We start from the raw sequence: 16,736 nt of genomic DNA, 5'->3' as shown, positions 1-16,736 counted from the left end.
ATACCACATAACAACATCAACACTCCAAAAACAAAATCGAAGTACAGAGCTAAAACAAACTGATACATAAACAAACAAAACATACGTGAAACCGATAAGTCTTCTGATGTGACGTGGGGACCAGCAGACAGGATACTCCAAGCGACATCATAACAACCTGGTACCTGAAAAATATAGTGTCCATGGGGGTGAGTTCAACAACTCAGCAGATACTTAGTTGACATGTATAGTAAACTATAACAAATAGTAATAACTATGGAGTACAGTCTCCTGAACAAAAGAAGGTAATACATAATAAAAAAGGCTGAAGAGTACTGTACTCACCAGGGCCACCTATCAGAATAATCAGGTCGTCAGACCGGAAGTGTCATAAAACCTTTATGCATGTCAAACATATGCATCCATTCAAATGCAGCATATAAGTGCAGCAAACACAAGCAGTAAATGCATAAATGCGTATGATGCCAATGATGCGTCCTGATCACCCCTGACGCCAGTCAGTCATGTCACACACAATAGTGAGGTCGAGTGGGTAGGGCTGTGACAACCGTGCACTCTGTCGTCACTACTCCTGATGAGTGACCGAGTGGACGGGATCCTCCTACCCCAAATCATAAATGGGGGAGCGCAATGCTCTCAACTCCCGGTACACGATGACGGGGAGGAATCCCTGCCGGCTAACACGTTGCATCACGCTACCCATGAGCGGACCAACGGAGCCAAACAAAGTCCCTGCTGCAACACACACTGCCTGAATCGACCACTAACCCATTAGTGGTGGTGTGTGCAGATCCATGTAACTGGCGATGTGCTCAACAATAATGGAGCGGACTATCGCACAACATGCAATCATGATGCATGACACTAAGCATAGCAATAAACTGATCAGCATATTCATATCCATATATATAAAATGAGTACCGTAATATCGATGGTCAAATACGAAGATCTAAAGTACACAGGTCAGATAGGATATCAAGCACCTAGGTCCTGAACATAACAAGCATGGTATGTCACTACCTCTCTGAACATATATATATATATATATATATATATATATATATATATATATATATATAATCATGTGGGTACTAGCATAAAATGCATATTAGGTGAGCAAGCAAGCATGTAACAGGTATCTGGTAGTGACTTACCGAAACAAGTGTTAGGACCAAAAGTAGCTAGAGGGGGGGTGAATAGCTCGTCGCGTGCTCGTTGCTCGGTGTTGCTTGTTTCTTCAAGAATGCGCAGCGGAAAATACATAAACAAACACAAACACGCTAACACTAGGAGTTTACTTGGTATCCACCTCCAACGGAGATGACTAATCGAAGGATCCACACCACGCACGCACCCTCCACTATGAAAACACTCCTTTTCGGTAACTACCGAGGGCGGAGAAGCCCTACAAGACTCTCAGTACAAGAAGAAGAAAGGGTAGTAAAGAATAAGCAAAAGCTTACAAGAAATGCAGTAAAAACCCTAGCTTCTTCTTCTTCTCGTTGCAACTCGCCTCTTGACTTGGATGAACCTCCAAGAACCTTCAAGAACTGGTGGTGAGGAGCTTTGAGAGTGCTGGGGAGGAGCTGTGTTGAATCTGGAATGAATCGGTGAAGTTCTGCCGAAGGAAATGAACGCCTGCGGCTTAAATCGACGCTAACGGTCGAATCCCGATCGATTGGAATGCTCCCAATCGATCGGGGAGGCTTTGGATCGATCCACGGATCGATCCAGAGCGCCTCTGTGCTCTGGAACGATCCAACGCTTATCGCGCGAAGCAGCAGCGTCCCAATCGATCCACTGATCGATTGGGACCTCTGGATCGATCCACGGATCGATCCAGAGAGGTTCTGTTCGCGGGGACTCACCGGATCGATCGGTGGATCGATCCAGATCTTCTGGATCGATCCACGGATCAATCCAAACCTGCTGGATCGATCCACGGATCAATCCAAACCTGCTGGATCAATCCACGGATCAATCCAAACCTGCTGCATCAATCCACGGATCAATCCAGATATTGGTTTTTTCCCAAAACCAAGCCCAAAGCCCCCTAAACCAACATCTAGTCAACCATGACTTGTTGGTACATAAGACCTAGCATCGGGTCACCCTTGACCAGCTAGGACTCTCTCACCAAGTGTCTGGTCAATCCCTTTGACCCACTTGGACTTTTCTCTTCTTGCCAAGTATCCAGTCACTCCCTAAGACCTACTTGGACTTTTCTTCCTCATGCCAAGTATCCGGTCAATCCCTTTGATCTACTTGGACTCTCACCAGATGTCTGGTCAACCTTGACCCATCTAGATTTCTCTTGCCTGGCTTCACTCACCAGGACTTTCCCAATTGCCTAGATTCACTCACTAGGTCTTTCACCTGGCTTCACTCACCAGGATTTTTCTCCTGCCTAGCTTCACTCACTAGGTCTTTCACCTGGCTTCACTCACCAGGATTTTCCTCCTGCCTAACATCCCAGTTAGGACTTCCCAGTCAAGTATCCGGTCATCCTTGACCTACTTGACTCTTCTTCAATCAATATCTTATTGTCAAACATCTAAACCTAAACCAAGACTCAGCTTGGTCAACCAGGTCAACCTTGACCTGAGGGATGTTGCACCAACAATCTCCCCCTTTTTGATGTTTGACAATACCACAATAACACTTACAATACCACATGTAAGTTAGGCTAATCCCATAGCCTCATTCTTCATGCCACTAGGTAATGAAAGCATAAGTTAAGTTCTTCATTCTCCCCCTAAGAGGGCAACCTCCCTCTTAGATAATGAAAGCCTAACTTACTCCCTTTCACACGTCCTTTCATTCTCCCCCTATTGGCACACATCAACCCATCTTTGGGCACACATCAACCCATGCCCCAATTTTGGTTACACATCAACAAATCCATTTGTTGACGACTCTCCCCCTGAAGAGTTGCTCATCGTTGTTCACAACATCACTCGTTGTGATCAACACGATAATGAAGGTCCCATACCCTTCATTTATCCTTAACTTCTCCCTCAATGTAGACAAATACCCAACCTTGAGCATTTTCTAACCACTTGAGTTCCCACTTGAAATAATGAGGATATCCACTCCCCATTTCAAGTTCAAAAGCTCATCCATGAGCATTTTCTTTAAAGAAGGTTAACCACCTTCCAAGGTTCATGAAAAATAATTTTTCATGTCTTTAAAGAGTCCCTCCCCCTAAAGACATGGTGGTAACTTCTGTCATTGCACCAACAATGACTTGGAATCCCTAAACCTTTAGGAAACCCAAATTTAGAAGTTTTGAGGTTCAAATGTTCAAAATTTGAAACAAACCTCAACCTAAACTTCAACTTAGCCTTCCTTAACCAATCCATCCTTGTTTTCAACACGAAACACCCTTTTTATGTACACAAATGTGTATTGAGGGGTTTGGAATGGTTACGTAGACTAAAACAGGTTCAAAATGCTGAAATCAGGCCTTCCTAGCTAAAATCAGCATCTTGGATCGATTGGAGTTGGGTTCCAATCGATTGGACCCTGCTGAATCGATCCACGGATCGATTCAGTCTTCTTGGATCGATCGGCTGATCTATCCAGCGAGCTTCTGCTCGCGAGAAATGCCTTCTCAATCGATCGGCTGATCGATTGAGGCACTCCAATCGATCCACTGATCGATTGGAGGCCTGAAATTGCTGAAATTCAATTTCAGCCAATTTCAGAAACCCCTAGAAAATTCTACAAAATTCCAAAAATCGTAAAAATTTGTGTAGACATTATTTAGGGTATATTTTATCATGGAAAAATAGTTTCCTATGAAAATACATCATATTTTCAAAGATTAACACAAACTTGAGAACTTACAAAAACTTTAGTGTTTTCTTCAAGTTTGTGTCTAACTATTCAATGGTGATTACTATCGAAAGATAACCTTCACCAAGGTTTTCCAAAATCATTTTAAAAACATTTTCAAAACTAATATCCCACCATGTTCCTTGGGCTTAATGCACATGACTTGTACATTAGCTTTCCCAATGATGGGAAACACACATAACTATGTGTTTTGATGAACCTAAAACTCAAAAGAATGTACTAAATCAACATCTTGAGTTTTGTTCATCTTCCTAACATCTCACTTGTATCTAATGTGCACTAAAAACACATACAAGTCACCTTATAGTCTTTGTGAGATGTAGATTTTGGTTTTGCCCTAAACTAGGGATCATGCATATCTATCTAGGCATTTTAGAGATATTAGACATCCACCTAGGATGTCACTTGTTAATAAGTGTTGTTAAATGCCATTTGCCCTTAATTACAAGGAATTAAACTAATGCATGATAATGTTATGGCATACATCAAAATAGAATAACTTTCAAAAGAAAGATTCCTACAACTACATGATGTATGAATGTCATGACATGGTATTTTTGGATTTTTCATAATAAAACATGAATGTGAAAATAGACATGATGTCATGGCATATGATGGGCAAACAATCATGGCAAGATTTAGTATAAATAAAATATACCTAGATTAACTATCTAAGTGTCCTTAAACTTAGCTAACTTAAAAAGCATAAACCCTAGATTGCCCAATTTCCTTAAGAAAATGTCAAAACCCAACTTGACATTTCTTTAATCTCTTGAATTAATTATGCCAATTAAAAATTTAAAACATTCCTCAAATGTTGGCATAATCCATTTTTCCTCAAGAGTGATTACGTAAATCAAGGCCCGGATTGCCTTAAATTTTCAAGAGAATACCTAAATTTGTGCCATTTTAAGATAAAATCAATTTTTCCACCAATAGGCACATTTCACTCTTTCAAGGAGTAAACGATAATTCCATTCCATTTTCAAAGGTTAACAAAAACCTTGAAAATGCTCCTTGAGTGTCAATTTCCTCAAAGTTGGGTTAACTACCCTTCTAATCGGAGTTGACACTCTCTAACCCATCTATGGGGTAGAGAAGATGCTCCTAGGAACCCAACACCTATTGGTGCTCCTTGGATGCTCTAGGTACTCACTAGGTATAACTTCCCTAGATACCTTCCTAGTGACCTTGTTGGGCTTCTTAGAAGCCTTGGTCACATATTCTAGGTCAACTCTAGGGATGACCTCCCTTGTGACCTTGTTAGCGACTTTCTTAGACTTCTTAGAAGTCTTAGTCACTTTGGTTGCAAAGATACTTCTAGGGATATCTTCCCTTGTATCCTTGACTTGACCTCTAGACTTAGGGTTCGTTCCATAACTATATGGAACTCTATGATAACTAGGCACATCCTTCTTAGCTTTTGGTTTGTATCCCAAACCTCTATGGCCATTGGATGACTTTGATTTTCCTAACCCTAAGTTATGCTCATTTTGCCCTAATAGAATATTTTCCATCCTTTTTAGGGTCTTTTCCATTTTATCAAGTCTTGACCTCAAGACTTGATTTTCTCTCACTAGGTCCTTAGTATTTGATCCATGAGCATTTTTGTTTCTAGGCTTGTATCTAGAATCCTTAGAGTTATCGCCTATGTTTTTATCTACATTCCTAGCCTTAGGGATAGTAGTTTTGGCATGTAAGGCCACATGCTTTTCCTTAAAGCCCTCATGCTTCCTATTCTTATGGTAAATCGCATTAAAATGATAAAAATTTGAACTATCATGCTTTTTACCATAATGTAAAGGGATAGGCTCAATGAATGTTACCTTCTTCTTTACCTTAGAGGCTCCCCCTTGACTAATGCCTCCTTGAGCCTTGACCACCTTCTTCCCCTTAGGGCATTGACTTCGGTAATGCCCCTTTTGATTGCAAGAGAAGCACACAATGTGCTCCTTGCTCTTCTTCGTCCCGGGAATGGTCTCCTTGGGCTTCACCTTGCCCTTTTGTGCCACTTGGCCCTTCTTCTTGGCCAAGTTGGGACACTTGCTCTTGTAGTGTCCATTTTCACTACACTCAAAACATATTATATGATTTTTATTTTTAATTGAAACATTTATACCTTCTTGTGTAGGGATGGCACTTGCTCCTCCATTTGATATTTCTTGAATGTTGGAGATGGCACCATCTTCTCCTTCTTCACATGACCCGGATGTAGAAGTTTCTCCTTCTTCTTGATCCGGCGTCACCAAGGATTGCTCCCCCTCAATCCTAGAGGTGGAGGCTTCATCATCTTGAACATGAAACAAGGAGTATGCTCCCTCCTTGTTCCCTTCATTGCATTCCCTTGAGGATGAGGCTTCTTGGATTTCCTCTTCTTCGGAGGTTGAGCATCTCTCAACCTCGGAGTCCTCCTCTTGGTCTTGCACCAAAGAGTCACCCTCTCTGGATTCTTCATGATCTTGTACAGTGGAGGGGATCTCTTCATGAAGCTTGGCCAATTTGCTCCAAAGTTCCTTTGCATCTTCAAATTCTCCAATTTTGCAAAGGATGGTGCTTGGCAATAAATTGACCAAAAGCTTGGTCACTTTATCATTTGCCTCGCACCTTTGGATTTGCTCCGAGCTCCATTTGCTTTTCTTGAGAAGCTTGCCCTTGGAATTTCTTGGAGCCTCGAAGCCTTCCATTAGAGCAAACCATTGCTCTATCTCCATCATAAGGAAATTTTCGATTCTTGATTTCCAAGAATCGAAACTCGTGGAAGTGTATGGTGGAGCCACCCTTGTGTCAAATCCAAGTCCATCTTGGAATTGCATCTTGAAGTTTGAGCTTGATAAAATCTTGAACTTGAAGAATTTGCTCCAACTTCTTCACCCTCTAGCTTTTCTTGTTATGCTTGACCCTTCCGGCGATGATTCCGGTGAAGAGCGGCCTCGCTCTGATACCACTTGTTAGGACCAAAAGTAGCTAGAGGGGGGGTGAATAGCTCGTCGCGTGCTCATTGCTCGGTGTTGCTTGTTTCTTCAAGAATGCGCAGCGGAAAATACATAAACAAACACAAACACGCTAACACTAGTAGTTTACTTGGTATCCACCTCCAACGGAGATGACTAATCGAAGGATCCACACCACGCACGTACCCTCCACTATGAAAACACTCCTTTTCGGTAACTACCGAGGGCAGAGAAGCCCTACAAGACTCTCAGTACAAGAAGAAGAAAGGGTAGTAAAGAATAAGCAAAAGTTTACAAGAAATGCAGTAAAAACCCTAGCTTCTTCTTCTTCTCGTTGCAACTCGCCTCTTGACTTGGATGAACCTCCAAGAACCTTCAAGAACTGGCGGTGAGGAGCTTTGAGAGTGCTGGGGAGGAGCTGTGTTGAATCTGAAATGAATCGGTGAAGTTCTGCCGAAGGAAATGAACGCCTGCGGCTTAAATCGACGCTAATCGATCGATTGGAATGCTCCCAATCGATCGGGGACCGATCGATCAGGTCGATGCTTGCTCGGAAAAACTTGGATCGATCCAAAGATTTATCGGAATGGTCCAATCGATCCACCGATCGATTGGGACCTCTGATCGATCCACGGATCGATCGAGAGGTTCTGTGCTGGACTCACTGGATCGATCGGTGGATCGATCGAGATCTTCGGATCGATCCACGGATCAATCCAACTTCGGATCGATCCACGGATCAATCAAACCTTTGGATCAATCCACGGATCAATCCAAACTGGATCAATCCACGGATCAATCCGAATATTGGTTTTGCCCAAAATCAAGCCCAAAGCCCCTAAACCAACATCTAGTCAACCATGACTTGTTAGTACATAAGACCTAGCATCCGGTCACCCTTGACCAGCTAGGACTCTCTCACCAAGTGTCCGGTCACTTTGACCCACTTGGACTTTTCTCTTCTTGCCAAGTATCCGGTCACTCCTAAGACATACTTGGACTTTTATTCCTCATGCCAAGTATCCGGTCAATCCTTTGACCTACTTGGACTCTCACCGGATGTCCGGTCAACCTTGACCCATCTGGATTTCTCTTGCCTGTCTTCACTCACCGGGACTTTCCCAATTGCCTAGGTCTTTCACCTGGCTTCACTCACCAGGATTTTTCTCCTGCCTAGCTTCACTCACTAGGACTTCCCAATTGCCTAGCTTCACTCACTAGGTCTTTCACCTGGCTTCACTCACCAGGATTTTCCTCCTGCCTAACATCCCAGTTAGGACTTCCCAGTCAAGTATCCGGTCATCCTTGACCTACTTGACTCTTCTTCAATCAATATCTTATTGTCAAACATCTAAACCCAAACCAAGACTCAGCTTGGTCAACCAGGTCAATCTTGACCTGAGGGATGTTGCACCAACAACAAGGACGAACATAATTATTACTAAAGGCTATAACCTACTAGACATATCAACATGACAGATCAAAAAGATAAGTCAAGGTACCCGCCTCCAATGTAGATCGAGCTAATCAACATCTATGTCGAAGTGCTCGTCCCGAATCAACATCCTGCAAATCACATGATTATAATTTAGCTAATTATATATGCAACAATTAGCTAAATCTCAACTCAACCTAATTAGGGAAAACCCTAATCAAATAACCCTTTAATCCCTTAATCTTTCCAAAACACTATACATCTTATAATCAATCCAATGATCCTTGATATCGATCATAACTCTTCTATTAATCAAAATGTCAATTTGATTAACAATTCATCATAACAAATCATGATACTAACCCCATAATCCTATAAATGATCATGTGACCTACTACATCATGTATCAAAATTTACTATACCATACCTCAAGCTGCACAGATTAACAACCTCAATCCCGAAAATGAATCAATCCTCTGTTCACAATTAACACTTAAATTCTTAGAACCATAACCAAATTCAATGTAGCAACAAAATAATGGATTTAATTTAGTACTAATCCAATTCTATACACTTCTCACCTCAATGCAACACTGCAACTAAAGAGGTACTGCTGGAACCCATCGGATCAAGAAGGAGAAAGTGGTGATCGGTAACAGGGTCAATCCACAGCAAACAACCTACTGGAATCCATCACTTGGCACCTTCTCCGTGACCACGACAGTGAAGAGAGGACGAAGCCCGGAGCTAGGGCTCAATTCACTGGTGCCAGTGGAAACTAGGGCACCGGCAGAGGGAAGCTAGCAGCCGGTGATCAGAGCACTGGGGCGAATCTCATGGCCGAAGCGGATCAGGACAGAGGGGAAGAGGCAAGGAGACCGGCGTCGGCAGAAGAGCACGGTTGAAGGGGAGGTGTTGCAAGCGGCGCCGCCGGCTGTGGCAACACAAGGAAGGAGAAACAGGAGATTGGGAGATCTAGGGCTTGCCGTGGTAGAGAGGAGATTGGAAACCTAGACTGAGATCGGCGTTGGGGACCAACCGACAGTAATAGGTCTCCCATAGCCGGCGGCGTCACTGGTTGGCAACGCCGGCATCTAGCTTCTCGCCATTGGTGGTCGACAGCGATTAATGGAGAAGAAGAAGAAGAAGAGGGGGAATCGGCTCAAAGCTTCCTTCTCTGAAAGATCTTGTACGCGGGGAAAGAAGTGATCGTGTGCGGCGCCGGTTAGAGTGGTTAGGGCACGAGCGTGAGAGAAGACTCGGCGCCGGGCACGCGGGGAGGAAGGGAAATGGAAGGGACACGGCACAGTAACGGGAGAAAAAAAAATAAGAAATAGGAAAAAGGAAAAGAAAATAAAACTTTTCCTCTTTAAAATGAGGTAGTCTAAACAGACTTTCTTGGGCCCCGTTTTTACCCCCGTAACCTAAGTCATACGATCTCTGAAAAATTTCAGAAAAATCTCTAAAAATTCCGAAAAATTTCCTTATTATTATTCACCATTTTTTTTAGTATTTTACATTCTCCCCCACTAATAAAAATTTGGTCCCCAAATTTCGTTATCTACCATCAACAAGTACTAACAAGTAGAGAGTATAAATGCTGAACGGTAAATTAAATCACATATCTCAAGTGAAAAGATGGGGAATCGAGCTTGGATAGTATCCTCGAGCTCCCAAGTAGCGTCCTCGTTCGTATGATACTGCCATCCGACTTTAACCAGTCGGATCATCTTATTCCACAACTGACGCTCTTTCCAATCCAGAATCCATACTGGAACATCCTCAAAGGTGACGTCAAGCTGAATGTGAACTGAGATATCTGTCAGCACATGTGTCGGGTCGGGAATGTATCTCCTCAACATGGATACGTGGAATACATCTTGAACGCCTACCAAGAACGGTGGTAATGTCAAACGGTAGTAAACTACCGCTCCAATCCTCTCCAAGATCTGGAAAGGTCCATCGAATCGCAGAGCTAGCTTGCATCTGTGATCAAATCTCTTCACCCCTTTCGTGGGTGAAACTCGCAGAAATACATGGTCGCCAATAGAGAACGCTAGGGGTCTGCGTCTCCGATCAGTATAACTCTTTTGGCGGTCCTACGCCTCTAACATTCTCCGTCTGATAGTACGGACCAACTCTGCGTCATGCTGAGCTCTATGAGGTCCCAACAACTGGGCCTTCCCAACCTTATACAGAGGGTGGGTGTCCGACAAGGTCTACCATACAACACTTCAATGGTGACATTTGAATAGCCGAAAGCAAACCGTTGTTGTAGGCGAACTCTACCAATAACAAATGGTCCTCCCAACTGCCCCTAAAATCCAATACACAAGACCTCAGCAAATCCTCTAGAGTCTGAATGGTCCGCTCTAACGGTCCATCTGTCTGCGGACAGAAAGTTGTACCGAAACAGAGCTGCGTGCCCAAGGGCCTGCTGCAGACTCTGTCAACAACGAGACATGAACCGGGGGTCTCTATCCGAAATAATAGTCAACGAGACACCACGTGATCTGATGATCTCCCAGCAAAATAGATCTACCAATCGATCCAGGAATCAGTCTTCCGGATCGCTAACGAGTGCGCGGATTTGGTTAATCGATCAACAATCGATCAATGATTACCCAAATCACGTCATGGTCTCGTCGTGTCCTCGGCAAACCCACCACAAAGTTCATGGTAATGTGTTCCCATTTCCACTCGGAAATAGGAATCCGCTGAAGTAATCCGACAGTCTCTGTTCATTCTTCGTCTGCTGACAAATACGACATCTAGCTACAAAATCCGCGATGTCTTCCTTCCTGTCATTTCACCAATAGAAACACCTCAAATCTTGGTACATACGGGTACCACCTGGGTGAACAGCAAATCATGAGCGATAAGCCTCCGCAGGTAACTCCTATAAGATCGGATGAGACTGAAGTACGCATAATCTGCCTTGGAAGTGTATAACACCCTCCTCGTCTCGTGTGAACTCGGTCTACTGCCCGGAAGCTATCTGGCTGCAAACAAACTGCAAATACTGATCAGCAGCCTAGGGCTCTCGGATCCCCGTCCTGATCGACGACTGATTACCCCTCAAGGCCCAAATCGGAGAAACCTTAAATTAAGTCTGTGACCGCAACTCGGTGGCAAGCTAAAGTCCCTCCGGACTTCCTGCTAAGTGCATCGGCAACCACATTAGCTCTTGCCGGGTGATAGCTAATGGTACAGTCATGATCCTCCAGGAACTCCATCCATCTCCTCTGTCGGAGATTAAGTTCCTTCTAAGTAAACATATATTTGAGACTCTTATAGTCAGTGAGAATCTCAAATGTAACGCCATATAAATAATGTCGCCAAATCTTCATGGCAAAAATAATGGCGACTAGCTCCAGATCATGTACAGGGTAGTTCTTCTCATGCTCCTTCAACCGACAAGAAGCATAGGAGACTACCATATCGTGCTGCATCAAAACAGCGCTCAAACCTTGAATAAATGCGTCGGTGTAGAGGACATATCCGTCCTCTCCATAAGGTAAAATCCAAAATTGGAATCGACACTAATCTCCGCTTCAGCTCCTGGAAGCTTATCTCATAATCCTCAGTCCAAGTGAACTTCACGCCTTTCCGGGTCAGGCGTGTAGGTGGCATAGCAATCCGTGAGAAACCCTCAACGTATCTCTGGAAATATCGAGCCAAACAAAAGAAGTTGCGAGCCTCTTCTATAGATTCCGTCTACTCCCAACGGTAACAACCTTGATCTCCTGTGGAACCACGGTATACCCTACTGGACCGTGTGTCTCAAACATCTCACAGAAAACAACCAAAATACGTACTACTGATCTTCGCATATAGATGTTCCCGTAGAAACATCTCTAACACTATGCGAAGATGGTACGTGATACACCTCAGATCAGGAATAAAACACCATGTCGTCAATAACGGTAACGAATTCTGATCCAATATCCTAGGGATACCCAAAATCATCGAGTCCACGAAAACATCTAAGGCTCCGCAAGCCCTAATAGTAAAACCAAGACACAAAATGTCCGTAACACAGACATTCCTAACCATATCATCTCTGATAATAAGTCGGAAATCTAATCACCAACAATATAAATCATCTAAGAATAGATCCTCAGTGTGAGAGCAACGCTCCATCACAAGAAATCCTCAATATGTAGGAGTAACACTCCACTATAAATAATCCATAACATGTATCTACAATAAATATGGGAGCAATGCTCCGCTACAAGCAATCCGCAATATGTGGGAGCAACGCTCTACCACAGAAGAATCCCTAAATATGTGAGAATCCAGAATATGTGGAAACGATCCATAACATATGGGAGCTACGCTCTACCACAACAATACACAAGTGCCCAAAGCACCTAACTATCTAGCTAGAGACTGCACGAGATCTCTCTACCACAGATCACTGTGGGTAGCCTAGAGTATAACCACCCAGTAAGCAAATCAAATCCATAGTCATCTCTATCATCCTCCTACTGGGTCGGTCACCCACTAATGGGAGAATTAGTTGATAGGGTAAAACAACCAATATCATAATGTAGACATTTAAAACTCTACATTTAACATAGGTAGAATCATCATAATGCTACCAACCGTACATCTGACACACGTGCACACACAACATATGTATGATCGACATAATCCTCCAATTAGTACACACAAAAAATACTCACATCATAGGTATAAATCACTGTGATACCTCCAACAATGTATACCGAACCCGTGTGCATATATCATCGTAGGTAAAATCAGCAATACCCCTCAAACAACACTCATATGGCAAATATACACATATGACAAGAGTATAATCAACATATATTTCCAATAAGGCATACTAAAACTTAGGTGCATTCACAAATCACACATAATCAACAAGATACCTCAGATACCACACCAAACACATATGTACATATCACAACACTGATGTAGTCGACAAGATACTTCCAACATGACACTCACACCCATGTGCACATACCACGATACAGATTTAAATCGATAAGATACCTCCAATATGTCAATCAGGCACGTACAGCTAACTAAATAGCTATAATCCACAAGGAACCTACAATAACCATATCTAGATGGGAATACCGACACTATCTACAAATGAACTATCCATCATAGAACTCCTTCAACTCATAACAATCATATGTACACTTCATAGATATGCAGAATCAGCATATTTAATCCAATCAACCTGATATTCCACATGCTACCTTCTATGTTATCCAACTTGGTGCATACAGAATAAAATAAAAGTCTACATGGAATAGGATACATCGATCCTCTATAAACTGACCAAACCGATAATGGTATACGGCTAATTCAGTCTTTTCCATGACAGTATGAGTCATGTACTCAAATGTGCTCTAGATACCAACCTAAGCACAAATAACCCAAAGAATAGCATCTCTATAAAATAGAGTATGATGGTCCTCTACTGATCGGACCAACAAAACTAAATCAATTATCTACAACCTGATCAAGGTTACATTAATCCCCTTCAAGTAACTATGGTACATCAAACTTCCACTGATCGATCTAACAAGAGTAGATCAATTATCTACTAATAAAATTAATTAAAATAAAATGATATACTACTGGCTAAGTCAACATGAATATGTAGATACTATCCATTACACAGCTAACAATAACAGAGGCTGGTATGTGCCTCGATCTTCTAACCAACTAATCGTAACAGAAGCTAAAGCTACTAAGTGTAAAATACCGAACCAGATAATAATTAAATAATAAGGTTTAATAGGCTAATAGCCTTAATGGAATTTTTAGGAATTTTTAGAATTCTTTATGGAATTAATCGGAGCTCGTACGGTGTATTTAGAAGGGATGCACTTATGGGTTCGAGAAAGGCCTGATTGGAATACTCGGATGTGGGAGTTGATGGAGGAATGGATCTAGGGTTTAATTAAAAATATCTAAGTTATAAAATCATGGACCGTGCCCTAGCTCACCGATCGCCGACCCTTCTCCCTCCCTCTCGCGCTCGCACGCGCAGGCGGCGCTGTGCGCCGTGCCCGACGCCGCTTCCTCCTCCTTTGTCAGTCTTCTGCTCCCTCTCGTCTCCTCCGTGAGCACCCTTCACCCGATCCATCACCATCGGCGATGAGAGCCACCAACTGAATGCCACCCGACGATGCCCTAGGACGCAGCCGCCGTTGATCTTTGGGCTACCCCTCCACCCTTCGATCGATTGAGCAGTCCCCTAGCCCTTTTGCGCGAGCGGGGTTTGGTGATGCTACAACCACTGCCGGCACTCGAGATCCTTCACAGCTGTCTTCTTCTCTCTTCACAGAGACCATTGATTCGGCCATACCCAGGGATCAATTGGGAGGTAAAACCTTTTGTGGTAGAAGTTATTTGATTGGTGTTTTGATTGATGCTTAGAGGTGGCAGTCACTCGTCGGTTACTGATTGAGGTAAACTCTTACTCTTATTTTGTTGTTGTCAATCTCTATAATGGTAGTGGGTTTTGGGTGTGTAGATGTGTATAGGCAGTTGAGGATATTGAAGAGAAAATTCAATCTTGATGACATTATATTGGATTGATGATATTATGACGATTTTATTAGCTTGCATTTCATTAGAAGAGGAAAGCACAGATTGAGGTTTACATTGTTTTAACTTGGAGTTTTGAACAATGCAGTATCTTCGAGGTGACTTGCTAATATAATGGAGTAGGATATCATAGAGAGTTATATTATTGTGATGTCTCAGTGGTAAGAAACGGGTTGATCTATCTACTTAGAGTATTTTATTGCAGTTGTATTCATATACCTATTTGTTCCTTGTATGGTTGCCGGTCCCACGGATATGGAGGGAGGTAAATGTAGGTACACAGGTGGAAAGTGCATAGCGGAGACGTATAATTTGCATATATGAAAGATCATATGATGTGTGTTTATGCAATGATGTAGTGGTAACATATTATACCTTCTATCATGGTTTAGTTTATCTATATCGTTATCTGCACAATATTATGTGTGATGATTTGTGTGGTTGGTTCAATATGATATTGATTTAAGTGTTCAGCATGTAGTGATGTAGACTAATTAGGTTGTTTTTGGATGAATAGAGTAATGCAATTATTCATTGCCATGAGAGTTGATATATATACTTATGAGAGTAGGTAGTTAGACTCATAGTCCTCTAGGCTAAGACATGATGGTTACAGAACATAACCGGACAAAACACTTAATATCCTACTTGTGGACGAGGGTTTTGTTGGATGATATGATTAAATTTAAATTAATTAATTGAATGAATTTGTAGGTTGGATTTATGTTGAATTGACTTATTAGTAAATGGATTGCTAAATGAATCAATTTAAGAGTTGATGATGTTGGATTAAATCTAATTTAACCAAGGGATTTAGGTGAATCGAGATTCATAGTTGGATTGAGATTTTCCCCTAATTAAGTTGGGTTTGAGTTTGACTAGTTGGTGCTTATGAAATTAGCTAAGTTGTACAATATATAATTTACAGGATGTCATTTCGGGATGAGCACTCCGACGCGGGGATTGTTTAGCTCGAGCTATATATTAAAGGCGGGTACTTCTTGCTTTGTTTTTCTTTTAGTACATTGACCTTAGTGCATGAATTATTTTGGATAAGGACTGTTTACCTTGACTCCACTCTTATTTTTCCAGTGCTTGATACTTCCACGTTATCTTTGAGATATTCGTTTCCATATCTATACAGTCTTTTTTGTTGTCCATGATCCGTAGCAGATACTAGATATCATATTTGTATGCTTTAACTGTGTTTGTTTATGTACGATATTGAGCGTAGCATACCTGTTTCGCTTATATATATGTATGATGGTATTGCATTGTTGCGTGATCACGTATCATTGTATACATCGCGTCCTCGCCACTCGAAGAGTGGTAGGGAGTTGATCCGCTTGTCTTGTCGTGCACTACGCACGCACGGGTAGTGGTAGGGAGTTGGGCGGCGGGGACCCCCTTGCAGAGCTAGTTATCTACTCAAGACTGCCCATCCTGGCCACCGGGAGTGGCGGCCTTTGGGTGGTACTGTTGTCATCGACCTCTCTACCATATAGGGGTCGTGGTGTAGAGGGGTAGGCAACATCCGCTGTCATTATGCCTGCTTTGGCTGCTGCTGTTTACTTATGTTGTTATTGTTTACTTATGCTGCTGTGGTATATTTATGTTGCCGTTGCTTCTTGCTGTTGTTCACTTATGCTGACATGCTGTCTTATGTTAAGATATGCTCATGTTATAGGTGGTTAAACCTTAGTTTAGTAATTGGAAATGTTTATATACCTTACCCATTACCTCTGTAGTTATGAGCAGCACTGTAGCAGATTAGTACCATTTCTGACTTTCTATATCTAGCCTAGGATATCGTTCCAGGTATGAACCTTTATCATGGTTTTATTCTTGTATCTGCTATTCTCTTATGAGACTGTATTCCTTTTGGGTATTCTTTATTGGTT

The 16,736-nt window shown here is 42.3% G+C and overlaps 1 long non-coding RNA gene across 1 annotated transcript; it reads left to right on the top strand.

Annotated features, from left to right (window-relative positions):
• Positions 1-14,195: 14,195 nt before the first annotated feature.
• Positions 14,196-15,891, top strand: LOC122056411. The gene is made up of 2 exons (XR_006133147.1): positions 14,196-14,696; positions 14,924-15,891. It is a non-coding gene; the product is annotated as an uncharacterized LOC122056411 (long non-coding RNA).
• The last annotated feature ends 845 nt before the right edge of the window (positions 15,892-16,736 follow it).

Source organism: Zingiber officinale, chromosome 3B (assembly GCF_018446385.1).
Source record: "Zingiber officinale cultivar Zhangliang chromosome 3B, Zo_v1.1, whole genome shotgun sequence".
NCBI lineage: Eukaryota > Viridiplantae > Streptophyta > Magnoliopsida > Zingiberales > Zingiberaceae > Zingiber > Zingiber officinale.
Note: the sequence above shows the minus strand (reverse complement) of the source record. Positions and strands in the feature narration are given on the sequence as shown.